The sequence below is a fragment of the Terrapene carolina genome, unplaced genomic scaffold (assembly GCF_002925995.2).
Source record: "Terrapene carolina triunguis isolate 2854851 unplaced genomic scaffold, T_m_triunguis-2.0 Scaffold194, whole genome shotgun sequence".
Taxonomy (NCBI): domain Eukaryota; kingdom Metazoa; phylum Chordata; order Testudines; family Emydidae; genus Terrapene; species Terrapene triunguis.
Genome location: NW_020664545.1, coordinates 9,199,163 through 9,221,702, shown reverse-complemented (window position 1 = coordinate 9,221,702; position 22,540 = coordinate 9,199,163).

The following is a 22,540-nucleotide window of genomic DNA, read 5'->3' as shown; positions in this document are numbered from 1 at the left end:
ACTAGATAGGACACTGGACTCAGTTAACTCTCCTCCCATGTATGACTCCAGAGATGCTAAGTAGGGCTAGATGATAAGATAGCAAAAATGGCTGAGTCTCGTCTGTACTATAACTTCCGTCATTGTGGCTAGCGGTGGAGCAGCATGAAGCTACAAAGTTTGCTACGATAGTAAGATCTTTTATGCTGCACGTAGCCTTGTCTATCTCCAGTGAAGGAAAGTGTGTCCCCACCGGTCTTTTGTTATGATTCTACAGTCTCCAGAAAGTGGAAAGGTATGCAGCCAATCTCTCTCTGTCTCACTCCTGCTACCTACAGAGGTAACCAGCACCAACGTCCTCATTGTAAATGTGGTAACTTTGTAGTAGGGAAGCCAGCCACCAGCAGCCTCCTCACACAGATCTTAGCTGCCAAAGAACCTAATGACATTTGCCTACTCATCTGAATTTTGAACAGAACATCAGGATACTGCACTTTTTTTCATGACTACAGTCTGCCTGAGTCATTGTGTTGGAGGCTGACTCCAGTGGGCTGTTAAGTTAGACTTTACTGCAAATGTAAATGCTCCCGATTACTGATACAGCAAAGCATATAAGCAGCATTTAAGAAATCGGGAACATAAAGCTTATGGTCCATTTGCTCCTGCATCTGCCTTTGTCCTTGGCCAATACCTACTGTTTAGGGGAGGAATATGGAATGCTTGAGAATGGAAGATGATCTGGTGGCACACTCCAGCAGGAGTGCCAGAACCTCCCTGGTCCCACCTCTGCCCCCCAATGTCCTGCCCCCATCCACTCCTCGTCTCTCGCCTTTCCCCTCCTACCCCTGCCCTGGATTTAAAAAGGGCTGGGTCATTTTATGACCAATTGGTAATAACTTTTGCCCCTGTACCAATTAAAGCTAATCTCTTTCATTGCAGAGTGTAAATTGATCCCCTGCAGCTGTTGGGAACAAATCCTTCTCTCCAGGGCACAGTTGCCCCAGTAGCCAGCTGCATTGCAGTGGAGTGTGCTTTGCTCTAGTCTGAAGAATTGCCAATAATACATACACCTTCCAGCCAAGGATCAGGGAGAGTTTAACAAACGTGAATTTAGCCTCACGGTCCCCAAGTGCAAGACAGACCAGTGTTACAGTCTCCATCTGACATATATGGAAGGTGAGACACAGAGAAGCAACCTGCACAGCATCACACATTGTCAGAGACTGGGACATGGACAGTCATGCCTAGTGGTTGGAACAGGAATTGGTAGCCAAGAATGGGAGCTGAAGGTCAGAGCTGACCCAGCCCTTTTTAAATCCAGCCCCAGTAATTAGCTCTGACCCCTTGGAGCAGTGAATGCCACAGGATTGCTATAGCTTTCCTGAAGTATTTCCCTCTATTGCAGTGTTTCCCAAACTTGGAACACCGCTTGTGTAGGGAAAGCCCCTGGCAGGCCGGGCCGGTTTGTTTACCTGCCCTGTCTGCAGGTCCAGCCAATCGCGGCTCCCACTGGCCACGGTTCGCCGCTCCAGTCCAATGGGGGCTGCGGGAAGCGGCGCAGGCCGAGGGATGCGCTGGCCGCTGCTTCCAGCAGCTCCCATTGGCCTGGAGTGGGAAACACTGCTCTATTGGTTCTAAATTGGTGGAGAGTTAACTTCATTGAGTGTCCGAGGATTCTCATATCAGACATTATCCACGGGATGCACTGGTTGACTGATTGTTAATGGAATACAGAATCATTCACCTCTAGGTTATTGTTTCATATCCAGCCTAGGTCAGTGGAGACTAAAAGTTCTTGCCAGGTGTTGGCTGTTCAGTGGCCTTTGTGAAATGAGTTTGGGGAAGAGGGGGTTCGGTCTCAGTCCAATTGCAATGTAAACAAATGTTCACATAGTGAAAGTCACCGCCACAACTGGATTAATTAGCTGCCTCAGCAGAGAGGACTGACTGACTGGGAATGAAGAATGAGGAACCCCTCTCACTTCTGGAATTGGTCCCTCCAGGTCAGAGGAGAGGCACACGCATAAAGCTGCCTGATGTCTTTATTCTGTACAGAGAGGAGTTCGGTTTCCGGGGTTGTAACAGAAATAGGGCCAGGTCCTCAGCTGGTGCAACTCAGCACAGTTCCACTGAAGTTGCAGTAACAGATGCTAAATCAAGACTTAACCAGTTACAGCAAAGTCACACTCAGGCAAGTCAGCTTCCTGTCTCAATGTTCCCAACTGCAAATCTTGCCTAATAATAAAAATGCTGTGCCCGTACCTGGCCCTGTCTACACTATATAATTTTAAGGGGTGTTTTTAAAATGAGGTATCCTAGCATAAGGCAGTGAAGTTTTTTTTGTTTTGTTTTTTTTTAACCTCAATGTAGCTTTGAACCACCACCTCAGCTGTACTCCTCCAAGACAATACAGCTCACAAAGTCCAGGCCTACGCACTTGAGAGCTAGAGACAGCATTCTCAGTGAACGGGATCTGGCTGTGGAACAAACTTCTGGAGCTCAGATGAATACAGTTTGACCATAGTGAAGGAATGCTGTAAAACTTTCCTCTTTGCAAAATCTTTTCCCCTATAAGACAGACATTCACAATACCGACACTCCCATCTGTCCCTGACCCCTACCCCAGCCAGCCAAAAACCAAAACCTGACCCCAAAGATGAAGAAAAGCCAGAGACTCCAGGAAGTCGACTCAAAATTAGCTTTCGCTATTGATTTGATGTGGAAGGTGATGGGTGGTGAGGTAAAACCCTAAGACAGATGTGGCTGGTTGAGGGACACCTTCCCCTCCCCCCCAACTTACCATCCACATCAAGGTAAAATGACAACTTGCCTTGTCTACACCAGGATTTTGCACCGTAAAAAACCCACTTTCCTGGTGTAAGCACAAGCCATCGGGCCTGGTTCCCCATGCCCTGCACCTAGTGCAGTCATTTACTGCCTTGCAAAATGGGGTGAAATGCTACCAAATCAGGATGGAAGCATTTAATGCCCACCTGGTGCGGGTATAAATGTCTGGACAAGGTGCAGGGTAAGAGAGAATCGGGGCCTGCTGTGTCTGTATCTGTAGATCTCAAAGCACCTGACCCAGTTGAGTATGTTTTACAGATAACACAAGCACTGTTAGATGTGAAGCTGTTTATCTGAGAGGGACTGTGGTTCTGTGGATGGAGGTGGGGCCTACTGCCTCAGAGAGCGGTGCTCTCTTCCCAGCTCAGCCACAAACTTCCCGTCTGACCTAGCACAAGTCACTTAGCCTCCCTGTGAACGGGGGAAGTACTGTTTGCACTATGTTACCTTCCTCCCCCCACTTAGAAGCTTCACTAAATACACGTTGGACTGTGCAGAGAAAAATGAAAGTAAAAATAGCACCTTCTTATTTAGCCAAACTATTCCCCATGTGGAGTGAGTCACATCTGCTGACTTAAGAAGCAGAGCCTGATCTAGGTCACTTTTTTCTCATGTTTATCTTGCAGAGCCAATGCAGAGTGAACTGGAGTCTGTTCTGACTCACACGCCATCCACGGAGTCGTTAACTAACGTTCCTGCTGCAGAATCATTATCACTGGTTGCCAGCGCCCCAACTGCACTCCCGGCCAATGACATGCAAGATAACTGGAAAAATGTAAACCTGGAAGCTGACAGATCTAGAGTTAAGTGCAGCACAAGGGAGTACACAAACTCAGGAAACAAGATGGTAAACAGCTTGGGAGTCAGGAAGAGGTGATGGGGATGGGATCATCCATTGGTCACAAAATAGTTGCTAAACATAAGCAGGCCTGACTCTCTATCATTCACAATAAGGACTCTACACCACATGTAGAATAAAAGGAACTTTAAGTCCTAGAATCGGACTTAAATCTGGAGATATTCAAGAGTAGGTTAGATAAATGTCTATCAGGGATGGTCTAGACAGTATTTGGTCCTGCCATGAAGGCAGGGGACTGGACTCGATGACCTCTCGCGGTCCCTTCCAGTCCTTGAATCTATGGATGCTGCCATAAATCAGCAAAGCTTAAATTAAGTCAGTGGAGCAACCCCTATATACCCCAGCTGAGAATCTGATCCTGAGTCAAGTTCAGGGCACTCTGAAATAATGGCCGTGTAGCGAGGCGGTGGGATACCCCACAGCCCCGCTGAGGGCCGAACCTCCCCTAACACCAATGTGGGCAGAGCCACTGGGTCCGGCGCCCGCCCCTCAGAGGTCACGGGGCCGACCCGGAAGTATAAAAGCCCGCCCGCAGAGCTCAGTGGAGAACAAGCCGCCAGAGAGAGCAGATGTCTGTGGCCGAGCTCCCGCTTGGGAGACAGCAGCAGGCTGCGACCGGCCTGAGGACTCACCAGGCCAGCCGAGCCTACCCCTTGCCCGTTACTCCGAGGAGGAGCCGAGCCTGCCCCTTTCCAGCTACCCCGAGGAGGAGCCAAACCTACCCTTTGCTACCTACCCGGAGGAACCGATGTTGGTGGAGACCACCGAGGGCACTAGTACAGCCCAGGTACCCAACGAGGGGGAGTGTGGAAGTAGCCCGGGGGCAGCCGACCCCAGTCTGGCTGCAGCACTGCCAGAGCCTATGTCAGTGTGTTGCGACCAGGATCCCCACTGACAGCAGTGAGTTTCCGCCGCTGCTAGGGCCCTGGGCTGGGATGCAGTGGAGTGGGAGGGCCTGTGTCCCCCCTGCCACCCACTCCTTGGGTGGCAGACTCCCCCTTTCCCTGGCCTAGAGAGGCTGGGACTACAAACCCATTACTCAGCCCCTGCTTAAGGGCCTGGGTTCCTGACTATTTGATTGCTGCCCCGCCCTGACCTAGGGCCTGGGCTGCTACAACCCCATTGACTCAGCCCCTGCTTAAGGGCCTGGGATCCTGAACTATTGGCTCAGCCCCTGCTTCAGGGCCTGAGCCCCTAACCGTGTGTTTGCTGTCCCACACTACCGCCGGACCAGGACTGACGGCGGACCAGAGCGAGGCGGTGGGATACCCCACAGCCCCGCTGAGGGCCAAACCTCGGCCGAGACTTCTATAGGCCCTTTTGCAGTCTAATTCTCACTGCAGTAGAAAGAGAGAGCCTGGAGCACAGCGCCTGGTGCGAGGCCTGAACCAAAGTCAGCAAACATTATGTAATGAGCAAAAGTCAGGCCCTGTCAAAAAAGCAGATGCTTGCCTGCAAGTTCACTGTCTGGTACATGAACTTGGCACAGATAATGTTAGCATTGCTAAAACAAACCGAATATGTAAACACATTCCAGACTAGCACAACTACACCCCAACCAAACACAAGATCAGTGGTTTGGCGGAAGTGATGAATACTGATGTTTTGTCTGAAACATCAGGAGTAAAGTGCAAATTCAGGTGGTGAAGGGGGGCGTATCTCGCCTTAACCCTTTTTCAGCCAAGGGGTCAGCACAAAGTTCCATTGCTGACTGAGCTGAGTCCTTGCCACTGGGTACTCGTGTGCTAGTATACCTGCAGATATTGATCCAGGAAGCTAGGACTGTATCTTGAGGGCAATAGCTGGCTGAGCACCTTTGCCACTGCACCGAGTCTGTGGTCTTTCTGGGTAATACTGTCAAGGTCTGCTGGGCTAGCTATCTGCCTAGAGCTGAGACAGCACACAGAGAAAACACACACACACGCATGCCAACTGACAACAGTCACAAGCACTGTATCACACACACCTGAAAGCCGACCATGACCGGCTTATTTTTTTTTAACTCTGCTTTCACTATCTTTACTATGCCCCAAATCCTGTTTGTTAGTTAAAACATGTTATGAACACCTTCTAACACAACCTGTTTTCCTAGTCTGGATGCAACCTTTGCATTGTACAAAGTGAGTGCCAAGTGGGTATATGACTTGCAAATGATTTACACCCATGTTGCAAAGGGGTAAAAGTCCACAAAACATGCAAGTCAGTAGAGAATTGGGCCCAGAATTTCTAGCCTATGTTAGTCACAAGCATATATGCTCTTGAACAAGAATTTTGATGGAAAATTAATCTGATGCAAAATTTGATTGATACAAGCAATTCACAAGAGCGGGTCTATTTTCAGAACTCCAGCAAAAACAGCGGGTCTCTCAGCAGCTTCAGCTGTAGTTAAATCTATCTAACCCCTGGTGTAGATGCAGCTAGATAGATGCTTCTGTCCTTCTAGGTACTGTTGCTTGGGGAGGTGGTGTTCCTACTGAGACAGATAAACCCCTTCGGTCACTCTAGGCTGAATTTACACTACGAGGTTATGACAGTATAGTCCCCGTAGTAGACATGGCCTGAGTCAGGGGACCCAATTACCCCACTGTTGGTCCCTGACTCAGCTGCAACAGGGTTAAAATATTGCAAGGACCGGCCAGACTTTAGCCCAGTTACAAGGACAAGGTTAAATCCTGTCTGTGCTCACATTCAAACTGTAACTGGGTCAGAGGACAACCGTGTTGTAATGAGACTAGGGAACAGCAGTGTTTGTAAGCAGGTCTCCTCATTGGGTTAAAGCTGAAGTGCAGATGAGCCCTTTTTGTTTGGGACAATTTGGACAGAGAGCTGATGGCTCAGTTACAGGTGTATTGTAGACAAGGGTTAGGCCTCTGTGAGTTTAACTCAGCCCCAAACACATTAACAATCACTAGAGCTGGTTGAGAATTTTTTGCCACGATATTTATTTGTTGGAAAACATCAATCTGTCTAAACAGACACTTTCCACGGGAAAGAGTCAGTTTTGATGAATTTTTCAACTTGAAAAATTAAATAAAAGTTTTGAAATTGTCAAGTTGGTTCCTTTTGACACTTCCAAAATGAAGAATTCCAGCTTTCCACTTCAAAACAAAGTTGCTTTGAAATTTAAGCTAATTTTAGATTTAAAAAAGGTCAAAATTGAAAGAAGACTGTTGAAATTACAGAAATAAAATGTGTCAATGTATCTGAATTGTTATTTTTTGGTTAATCACATTTTTAGAGATTTCAATTCTTCTTCCTGATTTGGGATGGGAAATTTTTTCAAAATCTTGTTGGGTTTTTTTTGGTGGGACAGGAAAATTGTGTCCAGTTCAGCTAAAAGCCAGTCTTGTCATGAAGCCAGCTTTATTACAAGAACAGGTTTAAATTTTATTAAAGAATATTTGAAAAATAAACAATACAGAAAATTTGAGGCGTTACTACACTTGATCTTAGCTCATAGAGAGCAGAGGCTTTTCCCCCAGAAACAGCTACCTTCCCATGGCCTCAGTCTTTCATTCTGGGTGTTGAGCAAGTGGCTGGCCCAGTTGTTTAGCCTTTGCCAGTATGTCTGTGGTTAAATTGCAAACAAAGAGGAAGTCAGTTCAAGCTATTACATTAGAAAGGACTTCTTGTCTCTTACAGAATGGTGTTGAAATGCTCCATTGAAATCTTAAACACTGGTCATCAGCCCAGTGCCATTCTGATACTGAGGGCTTATCTATCTTAGTGCTGCCTACACACAAAAGTTACAGTATATTAGTTTAGTTAAATCAACAGACCTATTTGAGCTGAGTGCATTCACACTGTTAAGCTTGCACTGCACAAGTGACATGGCATTTCAAGGCTTGTGTTCACAGGACATCATGCAGCATTAGTTTTAACACTCTGAATGGGTAACACAAAGTCCCTTGCACTGCCTCTATGCCCACTGCATTCTGGGAAACTTGCTGTGGACTCTGGGATACCTACAGTATCTGAGGGAATTATGGGAGCAGAGGTCAAATGTCCATTCTCACTTTTACAGGATTCCAGAATTCACTGGTGCCTGCACTATTTCCAAATTGATCTCTGCCCCCAAGGATGAGGGCCTAATGAACGTAGTGCTTGCTAGAGGAATCTGCAGGCTGTGCAAGCTGGTAGAAGAGAACCTGTGCTTTGATGTTGCTCAGGCACTCCTATAAGATCTAGCTTTGGAGTAGTTCTACTTGGTGGACCAATACTTTTGGGCTGGCCAATGAACACTGAATGGTGGAACGAGATCACTTTGGGGGCCAACAGTGGCTGCAGAAGGCCACGTTCCTGGATTTATGGGCTGAGCTTGTCCCAGCCCTGAAGCACAAGAACACCAGAATGAGAATATCCCTCTGCTTGGAGAATCATAGAATATGAGGGTTGGAAGGGACCTCAGGAGGTCATCTAGTCCCACCCCCTGCTCAAAGCAGGACCTAATCCCAACTAAATCATCCCAGCCAGGGCTTTGTCAAGCCTGATCTTAAAAACCTCTAAGGAAGGAGATTCCACCACCTCCCTAGGTAACCCATTCCAGAAGCAAGTGGCAATCCCACTATGGAAGCGTGTCACCCCAGATTACTGTCAGTACTCGGGAACCAGTTTCAGTGACGCAGTTGCAATCAGGGCCGGTGTAAGGAAGTTTCGCGCCCTAGGCGAAACTTCCACCTTGTGCCCTGTGCGGCAGCCAACCATGCCCCCCCGCCAGAGGAGCCCCCGCTGCGGCAACTAACCCAGCCCGCCACACAGGGAGCCCGCCGCCCCCCGCCCCGCAGCAGCTACCCCCTCCACGGCAGCTAACCCCGCCCGGGGAGCCCCCCTCCATGGCAGCTAACCCCTCCTGGGTAGCCCCCACCCCGCAGAAGCTAACCCCGCCCGGGGAGCCCGCTCCAGCTCACCACCGCTCCGCCGCCTCCGCTGAGCCTGCCAGTGCCGCTCTAATTCTCCTCTCCTCCCCTCCCAGGCTTGCGGCACCGATTGGAGGAGAATTAGAGCGGGGGCTGTGCGCTCAGCAGAGGAGGCAGAGTGGAGGTGATCTGGGGCGGGGAGCAGTTCCCCTGTGCGCCCCCCCCTTACTGCGGGTGGCCCTCCCCGTGCCAGCTCACCTCCACTCCACCTCCTCACCTGAGCGGGCTTTTAGGCACCCTCAACCACTAGGCGCCCTAGGCAGCCGCCTAGTTCACCTAGGGTATGTCTACACTACGGGATTAATCCGAATTTAGACAATTCGAATTTGGGAAACAGGTTGTATAAATTCGATTGTGCGCGGCCACACTAAGCACATTAATTCGGTTTTTAACCACATTAATTCGGTGGTGTGCGGCCACACTAACCCTAATTCGAATTAACAAAATCGATTTTGGCGCTACTCCGCTCGTCGAGGTGGAGTACAGAAATCGATTTAAAGCGCCCTTTAATTCAAACTAAATGGCTGTGTTGTGTGGACGGGTGAAGGGTTAATTCGAATTAACGCTGCTAAATCCGAATTAATCCCGTAGTGTAGACCAGGCCCTAGTGGTTGCACCGGCCCTGGTTGCAATGGAGGTCTACAAGGCTATTCAGCTCCTCTGGGGTTCATTTTGACCAGCTAACACATTTTCAAATACAACTTGCCCTGTCTACATTAGAGTTTTACAACTTGTTTGTTAAAACATTTTGACATGTTTAAAAAATATACTTGTTATCCTAGTCTAGACATGCTCTGTCTTGCACTGGGTGTTATGTCAAATGCTACCAAATCAGACTCTGTGACATTTTACACCCTATCTGCATGCACTTTGCACAATTCTAAACGGTGGCACATGTGAAAGAGCAGGGACGAATCAGGAACAGAAAGTTCTTAGGTAGTACAGTGCACTCAGTATGACTCTGTTAGGGCTGGTCTACACTGGGAACTTTCATCGGCATAGCTACATCTCTCAGGCCTGGTCTACACTACAGATTGAGGTTGACATAAGGCAGCTTACATTGACCTAACTCTGCAAGTGTCTACACTACAATGGGGCTCCCACCGATGTAAGTCGCCCACTACATCAACTTAACTCCACTTCCGCAAGAAGCATAGTGCTTAGGTCGATATAGTTAGGGCAAGACAATGTCTGTGTAGATACTGCGTTAGTTACATCACCTGACAGCTCAGAGCCCCACTGCCAGGGCTGAGAGCTCGGAGTGCTGCTGCCGCCTTTCGTTGAAGGAATGAAAGGAGAACCTGAGCACTCCCCCTGCCCCAATCCCTCACTGGGAGGCAGCTGGGCTCGGGCTCTCATTCCCTCCCCCCAATCCTTCACTGGGAGGCAGCAGCAGGGCTTCGGGCTGGCAGCTGGTGGGGCTCCCGTTGTCAGTGCCCCACACGGTCAGTTACATTGGTGGAAGAGTTCCTGGTGAGGACACGCACCGCCGACGGAAGGAGCTAGTGTGGACGTGAAAAACTGCAGTAATTACTGCGGTGGCTGTATGTCAGCCTCATGTAGGTCGACTTAATTTTGTTGCGTAGACAAGACCTCAGGTGTGTGAAAAATCCACACCCCCAAGAAATGTAGCTATGCTGACCTAACTCACAGTATAGACCAGGGGTCTCAAACATGCGGCCCGCCGAGTTATTTCCAGCGGCCCGCCAAGCTCCCCTCCCCTGCCACCTCCCGTCTCTCCCCCCCCAGCGCACCGCGGCCCGCTCCTCTGCCTACCTCCAGGTGCTTCCCGCCACCAAACAGCTGTTTGGCAGCACTTAGCGCTTTCCAGGAGGGAGGGGGGAGGAGTGGGGAGCCGCGCGCTCAGGAGAGGAGGCGGAGAAGAGGCGGGGCAGGGGTGGGGATTTGGGGAAGGGGTTGGAATAGGGGCAGGGAGGGGGCGGAGTTGGGGTGGGGACTTTGGGGAAGGGGTTGGAATGGGGGAAGGGATGGGAAGAGGCAGGGCAGGGGCGGGGCCTCATGGAAGGGATGGAGTGGGGGTGGGGCCGGGGGCAGAGTGGGGGGGCTTTTGTATCTTTATATTAAAAGGTGTCAGTGATGCGGCCCTCGGGCCAATGTACTAGTCCTCATGTGGCCCTCGTGGTGATTTGAGTTTGAGATCCCTGGTATAGACAGTGCTAGGTTAATGGAAGAATTCTTCCATCAACCTAGCTACCATCTATCTGCAGTGACGGGGGAACCCCTCTTGTCGGCATAGGTGTGTGTGTATACTGAAGCCCTACAGCAGCGCAGGAGCAATGGTGCAGCTGAGCCACTGTAGTGTTTTCAGTGTAGATCTACCCTTAGCATGGCTGTTGAGGCCTTCAGCATTGGAGCTGGTTGAAGAAAGGTTTTATTTTGAGAAAAAAAATTGAAAGCGATGACATTTTTTTGTTTCATTTGAAACTTTTCATTTTTTTAAACAAAAAATTCAAACGTTTTCAGAAAGTTTCACTTCAGCCATTTGTCACTTGTTTTTTTTTTTTTACCTTTGAAAAAAAAGGAGGTGAAGGGTAAAAAAGTGAACGAAAGTAGGGTGCTTTTTCCCTCCACTGATATAAAAACAATTTTTTAATGTAAGTGAGACAAGGTGAGTGAGGTAATATCTTTTATTGAACCAACGTCGGTTGGTGAAAGAGACAAGCTTTTGAGCTACACAGAGCTCTTATTCAGGTCTTTTAATACTGATTTTTTTCACAGAAAAACTTGAAATTTCAAAGGACCCAGCATGATTCCACAAAACATTTTCATTTCTTCAAAACACCATTTATTTATTTTTTTGGCCAAAATTTGTTGTAAGTTGAAACATTTCAACCAGTTATATTGAGCACACATTATCCAAGGGACTAGATTTTAGTCACATTACTGGTCACTTTTAGAGAGAAGTGTGCCCTCTTCTGTCTAACTGGTACAACTGCAGTTAACTATCAAGATACAGGGTATGGTCTGTTTTATCTACCCCCGTAGCAGGAAGATCACTGGGTTATCATTAACAAATTTCTAGAAGTAGAAAACTTTCATTAAATAGATGTTGGTCCTGAAGGGGCTGGAATGGAAGTGATAAGATCTGGCTTATGCAACAGGTTCAAGAAACGGAAGAATTTATTACAGTGACCAGCTTGACACACAATGAAGAGCTTTTAATTAAAAATGATTAACAAACCTATGATTACTACCCAGTTCCCAGCAAGAAATTGGCTAACATCCCAGGCTTTACTGGAGGGATTTACTAAGGGATTGTGTGCTGGACATAAGGGAGCAATTCTGGCTCAAATCTACAAGGCAGGATGGGACAGGGCAGGGGCCTGATTCTCCTCTACCTTCCATCTCATGCAGGGGGTACAGAATGCTACCATATCAGGATGGCAGTACATGTAGAGATGTCTACACAAGGTACAAAGCATGCCCTGGGACTAAAGTACCATTTGCCCCTGTTTTACTTGGACAGTCCCAATTTTTCATAGTTTTTCACTTAGGTGCCTGTTCCATTATAAAAATGACAAAGGCACTTAATTCACTTAGGCATTTTACCCATAACAGCCCAGTGTCCCAGGAACATCTGGAGCACCTGAAATGTCCCACCTGTTCATTTCATCAATCACAACATTTGAAGTTCTTCCTAACCCAAAATACTTATTTAAGATGCATGGCTATAAATATGGAGAACATGTTCTGTGTTTGCCTGGAACAAACGTGTTTGGGGCAAAGAGAAAACCTGAACAAGCACCTACACTATCAGAGCTATTTTGTTTTCCAGAGTGAATGTTAATGATACTTGTTCAGTGCTTCATGATTAAGACTGCATGTCTGTAACAGAGGTCATGGAAGTCACGGATTACATGACTTTCCGTGACCTCCGTGACTTCTGCAGCAGTTGGTGTGGCTGGCTCCGCGCTGCTTCCCGCAGCCCACATTGGCCCGGAGCAGCGAACTGCAGCCAGTGGAAGCCACGATCTGCCGAACCCACGGACGCAGCAGGTAAACAAACCGGCCCGGCCCGCCAGGGGGCTTATCCTGGTGGGCCGCGTGCCAAAGGTTGCCGATCCCTGAACTAAAGTATGTCTACGCTACAAAGCCTATGTCAGCATAGCTGTACTGGCATAACCCCCTTTCTCCCTGCCGCCCCCGTGCACATGCAGCATACGCCAACAGAAGGAGTTCCAAACAACGTTAACGGACACCCTCTTCTGTCAACATAGCTGCATCTACACTGGGAGTTTTGTCAGCATGCCTACGTAGGTCAGGTGTGTGGTTTTTTTCACACCCCTAACATAGCTATGCTGACATAACTTTTAAGTGTACACCAAGCTTGACACAGCCCAAAAATGGGGAGAGTGCAAAAGTGGCTTAAAGCTCTGATCACAGTGTGACGTTGTGCAGTCTATATGGTTTTATAAAAACTTGATAATAAGTCAATATAATGTAACGGGGATAGTTTTAGAAAAATTTGACAATGTGAATATAATGCAACTGGGGGGTATGCTTTGTGCAAAAGGTCTCTTGTAAGGTATCATTACAAAGCTCATAATCTACTGAGTGTGATCATCCTATTTGTAGAAATGTACCACTCTTGTATCTAAAACTAGAAATATAAAACATAACTCTGAGGGCCTATTGTAATTATGTAAAGTGTGGGCCATTAATGATGGTTTGGAATCTTGATGACTCCCATTAACAAGGACCATTGTCTGCAGATGACTGTGTTTACCTGTGAGTCTTCCTGTATATGTGTGTGCTGGCAAGAGAGTAATGAAGTCTTGCAGTGAAATGTGATCATGTCACCTGAACTGGAATCCATCTTTAACCTGGTGCTTTTCCAGTGAGGGGGGGTGGAAACCCAGAGGGACAAAGGGTTCCCGCCTTATGCAAAAGATATATAAAGGGGTGGAAGAGAACAAAGAAGGGAGAGAAGCCATCATGAAGAATCCCCTAGCTATCACCTGAGCTGGAACAAGAGCTGTACCAGGGGAAAGAATTGTGCCCAGGCCTGGAAGGTGTCCAGTCTGAGAAAAAGCTTACTGAAGCATCTCTGAGGGTGAGATTATCTGTATTCAGTTTGATTAGACATAGATTTGCGCATTTTATTTTATTTTGCTTGGTGACTTACTTTGTTCTGTCTGTTACTACTTGGAATCACTTAAATCCTACTGTCTGTATTTAATAAAATCACTTTTTATTTAGTAATTTACTCAGAGTATGTATTAATACCTGGGGGAGCAAACAACTGTGCATATCTCTCTATCAGAGTTATAGAGGGCGAACAATTTCTGAGTTTACTCTGCATAAGCTTTATGCAGGGTAAAACGGATTTATCTGGGTTTAGACCCCATTGGGAGTTGGGCATCTGAATGCTAAAGACAGGCACACTCCTGTGAGCTGTTTTCAGGTAAACTTGCAGCTTTGGGACAAGTGATTCAGACCCTGGGTCTGTGTCTGGAGCCAGACGGGAGTGTCTAACTCAGCAAGACAGGGTGCTGGAGTCCTGAGCTGGCAGGGAAAACAGGAGCGGGGTAGTCTTTGCACATCGGGTGGCAGCTCCCAAGGGGGTTTCTGTGATCCAACCTGTCACACACAGTTTAAGGCAACAGCACTTGTATTCCCCTTCCATGGCCCAGCAAGGGCACCCACTTCTAGGCTCCTCAGCTATCACCTTTCTTGGGCAGAGACTAGGGTGATCAGATGTCCCGATTTTATAGGGACAGTCCTGATTTTTGGGTCTTTTTCTTATATAGGCTCCTATCACCCCTGTCCCGATTTTTCACACTTGCTGTCTGGTCACCCTAGCGGAGACCCACGTCTTGTTCTCTCCTGATCAGGGCTTTTTCCAGGCTGCACAGTTCCCTGCCTATGCTGTGAGAGCCCCAGAAAGCCAGACTGCATAAACCGTTTCTCCTCAGAGACTATAAACAGCATAATTGTCCACAGTTGTGTTCCCACACAGCTTTTTCTAAGGAAGCATATTTATTCTTAAGGAGAAAGTAGTACTGAGAAAATGACAACTAGGGATGTAAAATATTAAACGGTTAACCAGTAAGCATTAGTCTTACCAGTTAACCCACCTTAACCATTAACCCCCAGCCCCGGGTCAGCCAGCCAGAGCAACCCCAGCCCCTCTCCCTTTAATTGGTTAACTGATTAAACAATATAATTGTAATCGTTTAAATGGTTAACTTTTAAAACAATATTTACATCCCTAATAAAAAGACCTACATACATGCTAGAAAGCTTATCAGATGCCTCAACTTCAGTCCTTACAACCCTTCTCAGAAAGGATTGAGGCCCTCCTGGACAGAAGGTCCTATCTGTTTGCTGGATCAGAAAGGAGGCTTGCCTCTGAGTCAGTTTAAATTCAGGCTATTTTATCCAAAAGCCATTTCTTTGTCCGTTGGTCTCTGGAGAATCCAGTTTGAACCAGCATATATGAGCTTCCCCAGCAGTGGTACTTCTCTGGAGGTGTTACAGCCTGAGAAAATTTGCCTAATCACCCCTCAATGTTTTTAGTTCCTGGAAGGCTGTGGTCCACCTCCCCCATGGTATTACATACAATCCCTGTCCCACGATGATACATAAACTTAATACAAACAAAATCTCCCAAAGATATTGCAGGAAATTGCCATATCTATCACAGCTTCCAAACACAGCAATGGAGCACCTCAGAAGGTTCACCGACCTTGTTCGCTGCGTGTGTGCGCGCACGTGGTGGTGGGGATGTCTTTCAGATAAGACTTCAAAAATTAAGGGCCTCTGTCTATACTGCATGGAGATTAAAGACCCCAGATCCTGACTCTCCATCATTCGCTACCTTGTGCAGTCATTTACACTGGTGCAATGCAAATGTAAAATGCTACACCCACTTTACATTTGCTTTGCCTGTTAGAAATGTCTTCATAAGGTGCACTGCAACAGAGAATCAGCCTCCACTTCCTCCCCCACTTTTTTAAAGCTAAAACTCAATTTTCCTAACTCCGAAGGATGAAGCTCTGAGTCAGCCCTGCTGGAATTACAGCTTGCAATTCCCTGGCATTTAAGGATGTCAATCCTGATGTCTAGGGTAAGCCACCAGCCTTGCTGCACATCATTGTGTGTACGTTTTATAACATGGAATGAAGAATGGGCTATCTGCCATCATTGAAAACTATGTAACAGTGACTTTACAGATCTCATTTAAGATAACAAATTAAGATAATATTGTCCCCAGGATGCTAAATATGGGACAATTATGCATTTGGGCAGTTCTGAAGCAGTTATGTTTGATTTGTCCCCATGGTGAGGCAGTACATGTTCCGACTTATTTTTAAACCAACCTACATTTATATCTCTGCTTTAAGAGCAAAACTCAATTTAGCCTTAACCATGAAACCATGACTAGTGCCTCCATAATAAGAAGACTATAAAGACCCCTTCATTGTAGAGAAAAACTTTTCAGAGTCTAAACCAGGGGTGGGCAAACTTTTTGGCCTGAGGGCCACATCTGGGTCTGGAAATTGTATGGTGGGCCATGAATGCTCACGAAACTAGGGGATGGGGTGCGGTGAATGGGGAGGGTGCGGGCTCCAGGTGAGGGTGCAGGCTCTGGGGTGGGGCTGAGGATGAGGGGTTGGGGGTGCAGGAGGGTGCTCTGGACTGGGACCGAGGGTGGGAGGGAGATCAGGGCTGGGGGTTGAGGCACAGGAGGGGGTCAGGGGTGCAGTCCCCAGGCAGCACTTACCTCAAGCAGCTCGCGGAAGCAGCGACATGTCCCCCCTCTGGCTCCTACGCGAAGGCGTGGCCAGGCGGTTCTGCATGCTGCCCTGTGCACAGGCGCTGCCCCTGCAGCTCCCATTGGCCGCAATTCCCAGCCAACGGGAGCTGTGGGGGCGGCACTTGGGGCAGGGACAACATGCGGAGCCCCCCTGGCTGCCCCTACACATAGGAGCCGGAGCGGGGACATGCCTCTGCTTCCGGGAGCTGTCCAGAGCCACAGCACATGTGGAGCGGGGCAAGCCCCGGACCCCGTTCCCCAGCGGGAGCTCGACGGCCGGATTAAAATGTCTGAAGGGCCAGATCTGGCCTCCGGGCCGTAGTTTGCCCACCCCGGTCTAAACAGTGGAACCATTTTAACCTTCCCAAGAGTTTAAATCTGCCACGCATCATGAAATACAAAGGAGAATGACAAAAAGCAATGTCAGTGTTTCCATCAAAGACCTCATTTCTCAGGGAACAGATAGGAAACTGCAGCTCAGGTGAAATAACAGAAAATAAGGAAATTTGGCCATTCGTTGTAGAAACTCAGAGAATGTTCCCAGAACATTGTTAGGGTCCCTTCCTCTGCTGTGCAGTGATGGTCTATAAATGGATTCTTTGCCACTAACCTGTGTGACTGCAGAATCTAAAGAAATCTGCAAAATGGTCCAGAGGTCCATGTTACATTATCAGTTGGGGGTGGGTCTCAGTTCCAGTCCTTTTCTCTCCAAAGCCAGCATGAGTTGGGAATGCTGCAGCTGGTCAATATTAATAGCAATAGGAGTTACTCTTGCTACCTGGAGAGGTCTATGCCTGCTGATTTGTTTTTATAGTGAACAGAATGCTAATTTCTGTCCTGCTTAGAGGATGCTGCCAGGGTGGGCATGTTCCAAGAAGGAACAGGACTTGTGTCCTGCCTTATTGCAACAATATTTTTCCCCCCAGAAAGAGGGAGTATAGCCTGTTATTATGGGCCCAAATCTTCTAGTCTCCATGCACTCAAAACTCCCAATGGTGTCAATGGAATTTCTGGAGGTGCACTGATTGGAGGACCGGGCCCTAAGGTGTTAGGTTAAGGCTTCAAACAACCCTCTTCCCATTTCACACAACGAAAACCTGCCCAGTCTCCATGGGGGATAGAGGAGCCCAGAAGATCCTCAGGAGGTAGGAGGAGTGCAGTGTCAGCAGCAGACTCTCCTTTCCTTTGTGGCAGTCCCATCATGGGCACTCCATGGGGATGGGGCACCTGTTCAGTTTGGGGGGTGGAGCAGGGGCAGTCTTTGCCATTCTGCCCTCCCTTGGAAGGGGAAATCCACACTTAGGCTGTTATTGTTTGAAGCAGTGGTATCTCAGGCTGCGCTCACCTTTGAAGAGAGATTTGCACAGGTGAAGGCAGCCTGCCTAGAGAGAGAAGGGTCCAGAGAAGCAGGAAGGGGGGATTCCTGGGATCCAAAGAGTGGGCTCTTCTGTGTCCCCATTTGAGGATGGGGTTTCAGGGGAATTCCATGTGATGACGGCCTCTGAGTTTCCAACCTCTTCAAGGAGAGCACAGGTTAGCCTCTTGTTGGGTAACTTCTACATTTACACTCAGTGCAGAGGAATTTGTGCATTAAAAATAAACAAGAATAAGAACCAAGGTGACTTCAGCTTTTGAGAATCTCTTTGTCCAAAGGTTAGAGATTTAGGTCCTGCCTGTACAGTTTGGTGTTTGTGGGTCTGTTTTTCAGCCCCACAGTGCTAGGCACTGCACAAACATACAAACAGTCCCAGTGAGCAAGCCTCATTTTGCAATGGTGCAGTATGTCTACATTAGGTGTTTTCATCAGCATCATTATACTGCTGCAAATTTTCCTTACTCTAGACAAGCCCTTTTGAAATGTGCCTTAGAAGTCATTGTGCAATCTCAGCCAGCAGATGTCTCCTTAATACACACTCTAGCTCAATTCACACACACAGCTTAACAGGGAAATGGACTTTCCATTAAAGCTAGCAGACATTCTGTAGAATATTTCCTGGCTGGCTCATGAAAACCCATAATGCATATTCCACTTAGAAACAATTCTGCCGACAGATCATTTGTATCAAATGATAGTTTACACATTTCATCCAGAAAGAACCCCAAACCAAATTATAAACACCATGCGCTGGATGTGCCACACCCAGTGCTGAAATGCAGCCTTGTCTGGGGTGAGAATGGCAGCTGTTTAACAGCATACAGCAACACTACACAACAGTATTTGCTCAAATGTTATTTCTAAGGACATTTGCATTAATACAGATCTCTGCTTTCTTTCTACTTTGGCTGCTTGGCCTCAACTCAAACTAATCCTCTGCTTGTTGTTTGTGACTTCACAATTGATTGCTATGGAAACAATTTTGATGTCATGGAGAATTATTAGTTCAGGTAGGGAGAAATAAGCAGCAAGAGCAAATAAATTCTTAAGAAACAAAGAGCCTGTTTACATGCAAATGCCCATGTGTGGTAAGGGGGTGAGGGAACAGAAATGCAGCTAATCTATAAGCAGACCGTTTCCAGAGAGATTTGGCAGTTTCCAATAATGCAACAGCAGCTCTTTAATATTTAACTGGCAAGAATTTCACTTGTAAAAAATGCAAACAAACTGAAAGGTGAAGATTCAAATATCTAGTCAAATCTATCTATCCAACAAGCTTATCCGTCAATAGTCACTGACCTGCTGGGTGACTTTGGGCAAGCAAGTCCCTTCCACTCTCTGCGCCTCTACTTTCCCCCAACCTGTTACCTGTCTTATCTATTTAGACGGTAAACTCTTCAATACAGAGACCATCTTTCACTATGTTCACATACTGCACCTAGCACAAGATCTTGGCTGAAGCCTCTATGTTACAATTTGTAACAAAACAGATGAATTTAGGGAGAAAGGTGAAAAATCATAGTCAATAAGGGGAAATTCTAAATAGGACTCATGGCTGTAGGCTGAGAACTTTGCATGTCTGACAAGGTAAGTAGGGGTCAGTTCTAGTCAGTGCGTGGATAAAGGAACACCTAGGTGGTGCTGGTTATTTAGAAGGTGATGCTTAGCACTGAAGCTAATGACACAGCATGGTAATGGAGGGGTGTGGAATGGGCTGTCTTTTGGATGAGAAGGGAAACTGAAGTCCTCACCACTTATCATCATTAAACATCTCGCGGTTCTCTTCACAAAAATAGGGGCATGAACCTGTGTCCTAGAGCAAACGGGGGTTTCTGTCTCTATTCCCCAGTCTACTACCATCCACTTCAGTGCCTGCCCCATTTTGTGTTTCCCTTTCAGCCCCCACAGCATCCTCTCTCCCCATTAGCCTGTACCCCATTCTGCTCCCACAGCCCCAGACCTGCCTCCCTATGGCCTCCATTAGTCCTCACCATTAATTAGCCCCCACCAGCTCCAACCCCCTTTACTCCCTCATCCTGCTCCCGCCTGCTCCAACCCCCATTACCGCCAGCCCCACCTGCTCCAACCCCCATTTCTGCCAGCCCCACCCCATTACTCCCCCACCCTGCCCCCTTACCCTCTCACCCCCACCAGTCCCTGCCCCCTTACCCTCTCACCCTGCCCCCCTTATTCCCTCACCCCCACTAGTCCCTGCCCCATTACCCTACCAGCTCCAACCCCCATTACCACCCCATCCCATTACTCCCCCACACTGCCCCCCTTACCCTCACTCCCACCAGTCCCTGCCCCATTACCTTCTCATCCCCACCTGCTCCGACCCCTATTAGCCCGTTGCCCTTTCTCCCACAGCAGCCCCACCCATTACCCCCTCAATCCGGCCAGCTCCTGCCCCCATTACTCGCTCCCTCTCTCGCCCCAGCTGAGGCTGTTGCCCGCGGGGCGGGGGGAAGGGGGCAGCAGCAGACTGGCTGAGGTGACTCCCCAGTTCCCGGGGCTCCGCGCTCACTGCGCGCCACCGCCCCCGCGCCGGGGGGAGGGTCATGCCCCAGAATGACGGCTGATATGACCCCGCCCCCTTTTGGCCCCTCCCGCCCCTGAACGGTCTCTCCTCCCTCCAATTGAAGCGCCAAAGCGCGCGCCAACTCCCGGCCCCACCCTTGCCCCCACATGATTGGCCGGAGCCCGCCCCGCCCTCTATGTGAGCGACAGCCCTAGGGCCAACCAGGGGCCGCGGAACCCAGGCCTCCTCCTTTCTTCGGGAAGAGGGCGAGGCCTGCATGTGACGTAAGACGAGAGGGTAGCAACAGTTGCCTCGAGACCCCGCGCGAGGCGCCATAGTGACCGTAGTCGTGGAGACTGTTACTTGCCAACGGTAGCAACACGCAGCCCCGGCAGCCGGAGCCCAGCGCAGCCCGGGGAGCCCGGCGGGGAGGGCAGGTGAGAGGGCAGGGATGGGATGGGGTCCCTGAGGGGAGGCGCCCCCATCCCCTTTGGGGTGCGACAAGACTGGCCCAGGGGCTGGAGTGACCCGGTGTGCGGGCTGGAGTGAAACTGGTTTGGGGGCGGAGGGGGGGAAGCAGGAGTGACTCCGATTTGGGTGAGGGAGGAGGGGGCAGTGGTGGCTCTGGTTTGTGCTGCGGGGCTGGAGTGACTTTGGTTTGGAGGCATGGAGGGGGGCTGGAGTGACTGGACGGAGGTAGGCTAGTGTGAATCTAATTCGTGGCAGGGGGCAGGAGTGACTCCGGTTGGGGGGATGGAGGGAGCAGGAGTTGCTGGATTGGTGTGGATTAGTGTGACTCCAGTTCGTGGGAGGGGGCTGGAGTGACTGGTTAGTAGAGAGGGAGGCTGAAGAGCCTGTGGTGGGACCAGGAGGCTGGAGAGATGCTGGCTTATGTGGGTGGGGGCTGGACTGACTGATCTGGAGGAGTGGGGCTGGAGTGAATCTTGTTTGTGTGGCAGTGTGAGGGGACCTGGAGTTTATCTGACTTTAACTCCAGTCCCACCTCCTCTAATCTAGTTTGTGCCATGGCTTCTCCCCTGGCTTTTGGCTGCATGCTATTTATTCTTAATGTAACTTATTTTCCTGCTGCCTCTTTGCAAACTTTTTCCTGTGGGTGTTGGGAGCTGTTGCTCAGAGGTTTCTCTGCCCAGCCCCTGCCTGAGGTATTTTTGGTGGGGGAGGCTTATTATCAGATGATGTACACAACACACTGGCCTCTGTATTGGAGGGAGCCTGCCACAACACCACTCTCCTCCCAACACTTTCTCCTGCCTTTTCCTTTTAGTGAAATGTTGCCTTTAACCAATTGCATAGCGAAGGTGAATTAATTGCTCTTACCCTTTCTCATAATACAAGATCAAGGGAACATTCAGTGAAATGGAAAGGTAACAACTATAACATTGATTAAATGCTTTTTTTTACCCAATGCATATGTAACCCGTGGAACTCACTACCACAAGAGTTTAGCAATATTTTACAGAGGATTTGACATGTATGTAGATATTGGGAGCATCTGCTGTTTTCATTAGATAGGATAAGATTGTATAAAGTATCTAAACCCTTGTGCTTCTGGGCATAAATAAACCTCCACTGATCGAGGTTAAGAAGAAACTTCCCCTGTGGGTAGATTATTCCTTAATTGTCCACCACAGAGTTTCTTGCGCTTTCCTCTGAAGCATCCAGTTCTGGCCACTGTGAAAGACAAAGATACTGGATGAAATGGAGCCATGTTCCTCTGAAACATTTTTTCCAAGGGTTTGGGTTTTACATTTTCTCTCATTTATTTTCTTTCTTTCTTTTTGTTTAATTTTAATCTCTTTACTTCCCTTTCTTTTCTATCACTCTTATTCCGTAACTTTTCCAGTAACCACCATCATGCAAAATGATTTAATAGGTTTCTTTTAAACTTAGTTACCTTCTCTTTTTTAAAAAAAAAAAAAAAAAACCCCAACAAATAAAAATCAGCCTTGGGACTCAAGTGTGGCAGTGAGTTGTGTTTCTTTACCCTCTGGTTATCTTGGAGGTGGGAGAATTGATACAAATGTTAGGGAGTTCAATATCTCTCATGATGATAAATTATTTCTTCCTATTTTTGTGCCCTGAATTTCACATTTTGATGTTTTGAACAAAAGTATTCCCTGAAAGAACAATTAGTTGGTATATAGCACTGGCCAAAGTAACCCGTTCCTTCTTCTCCTTTTCACATTGTAAGTTTCTGGATGCATGGCGTGAATGTAAATTAAAAAGAAGGAAAAATGGTAGC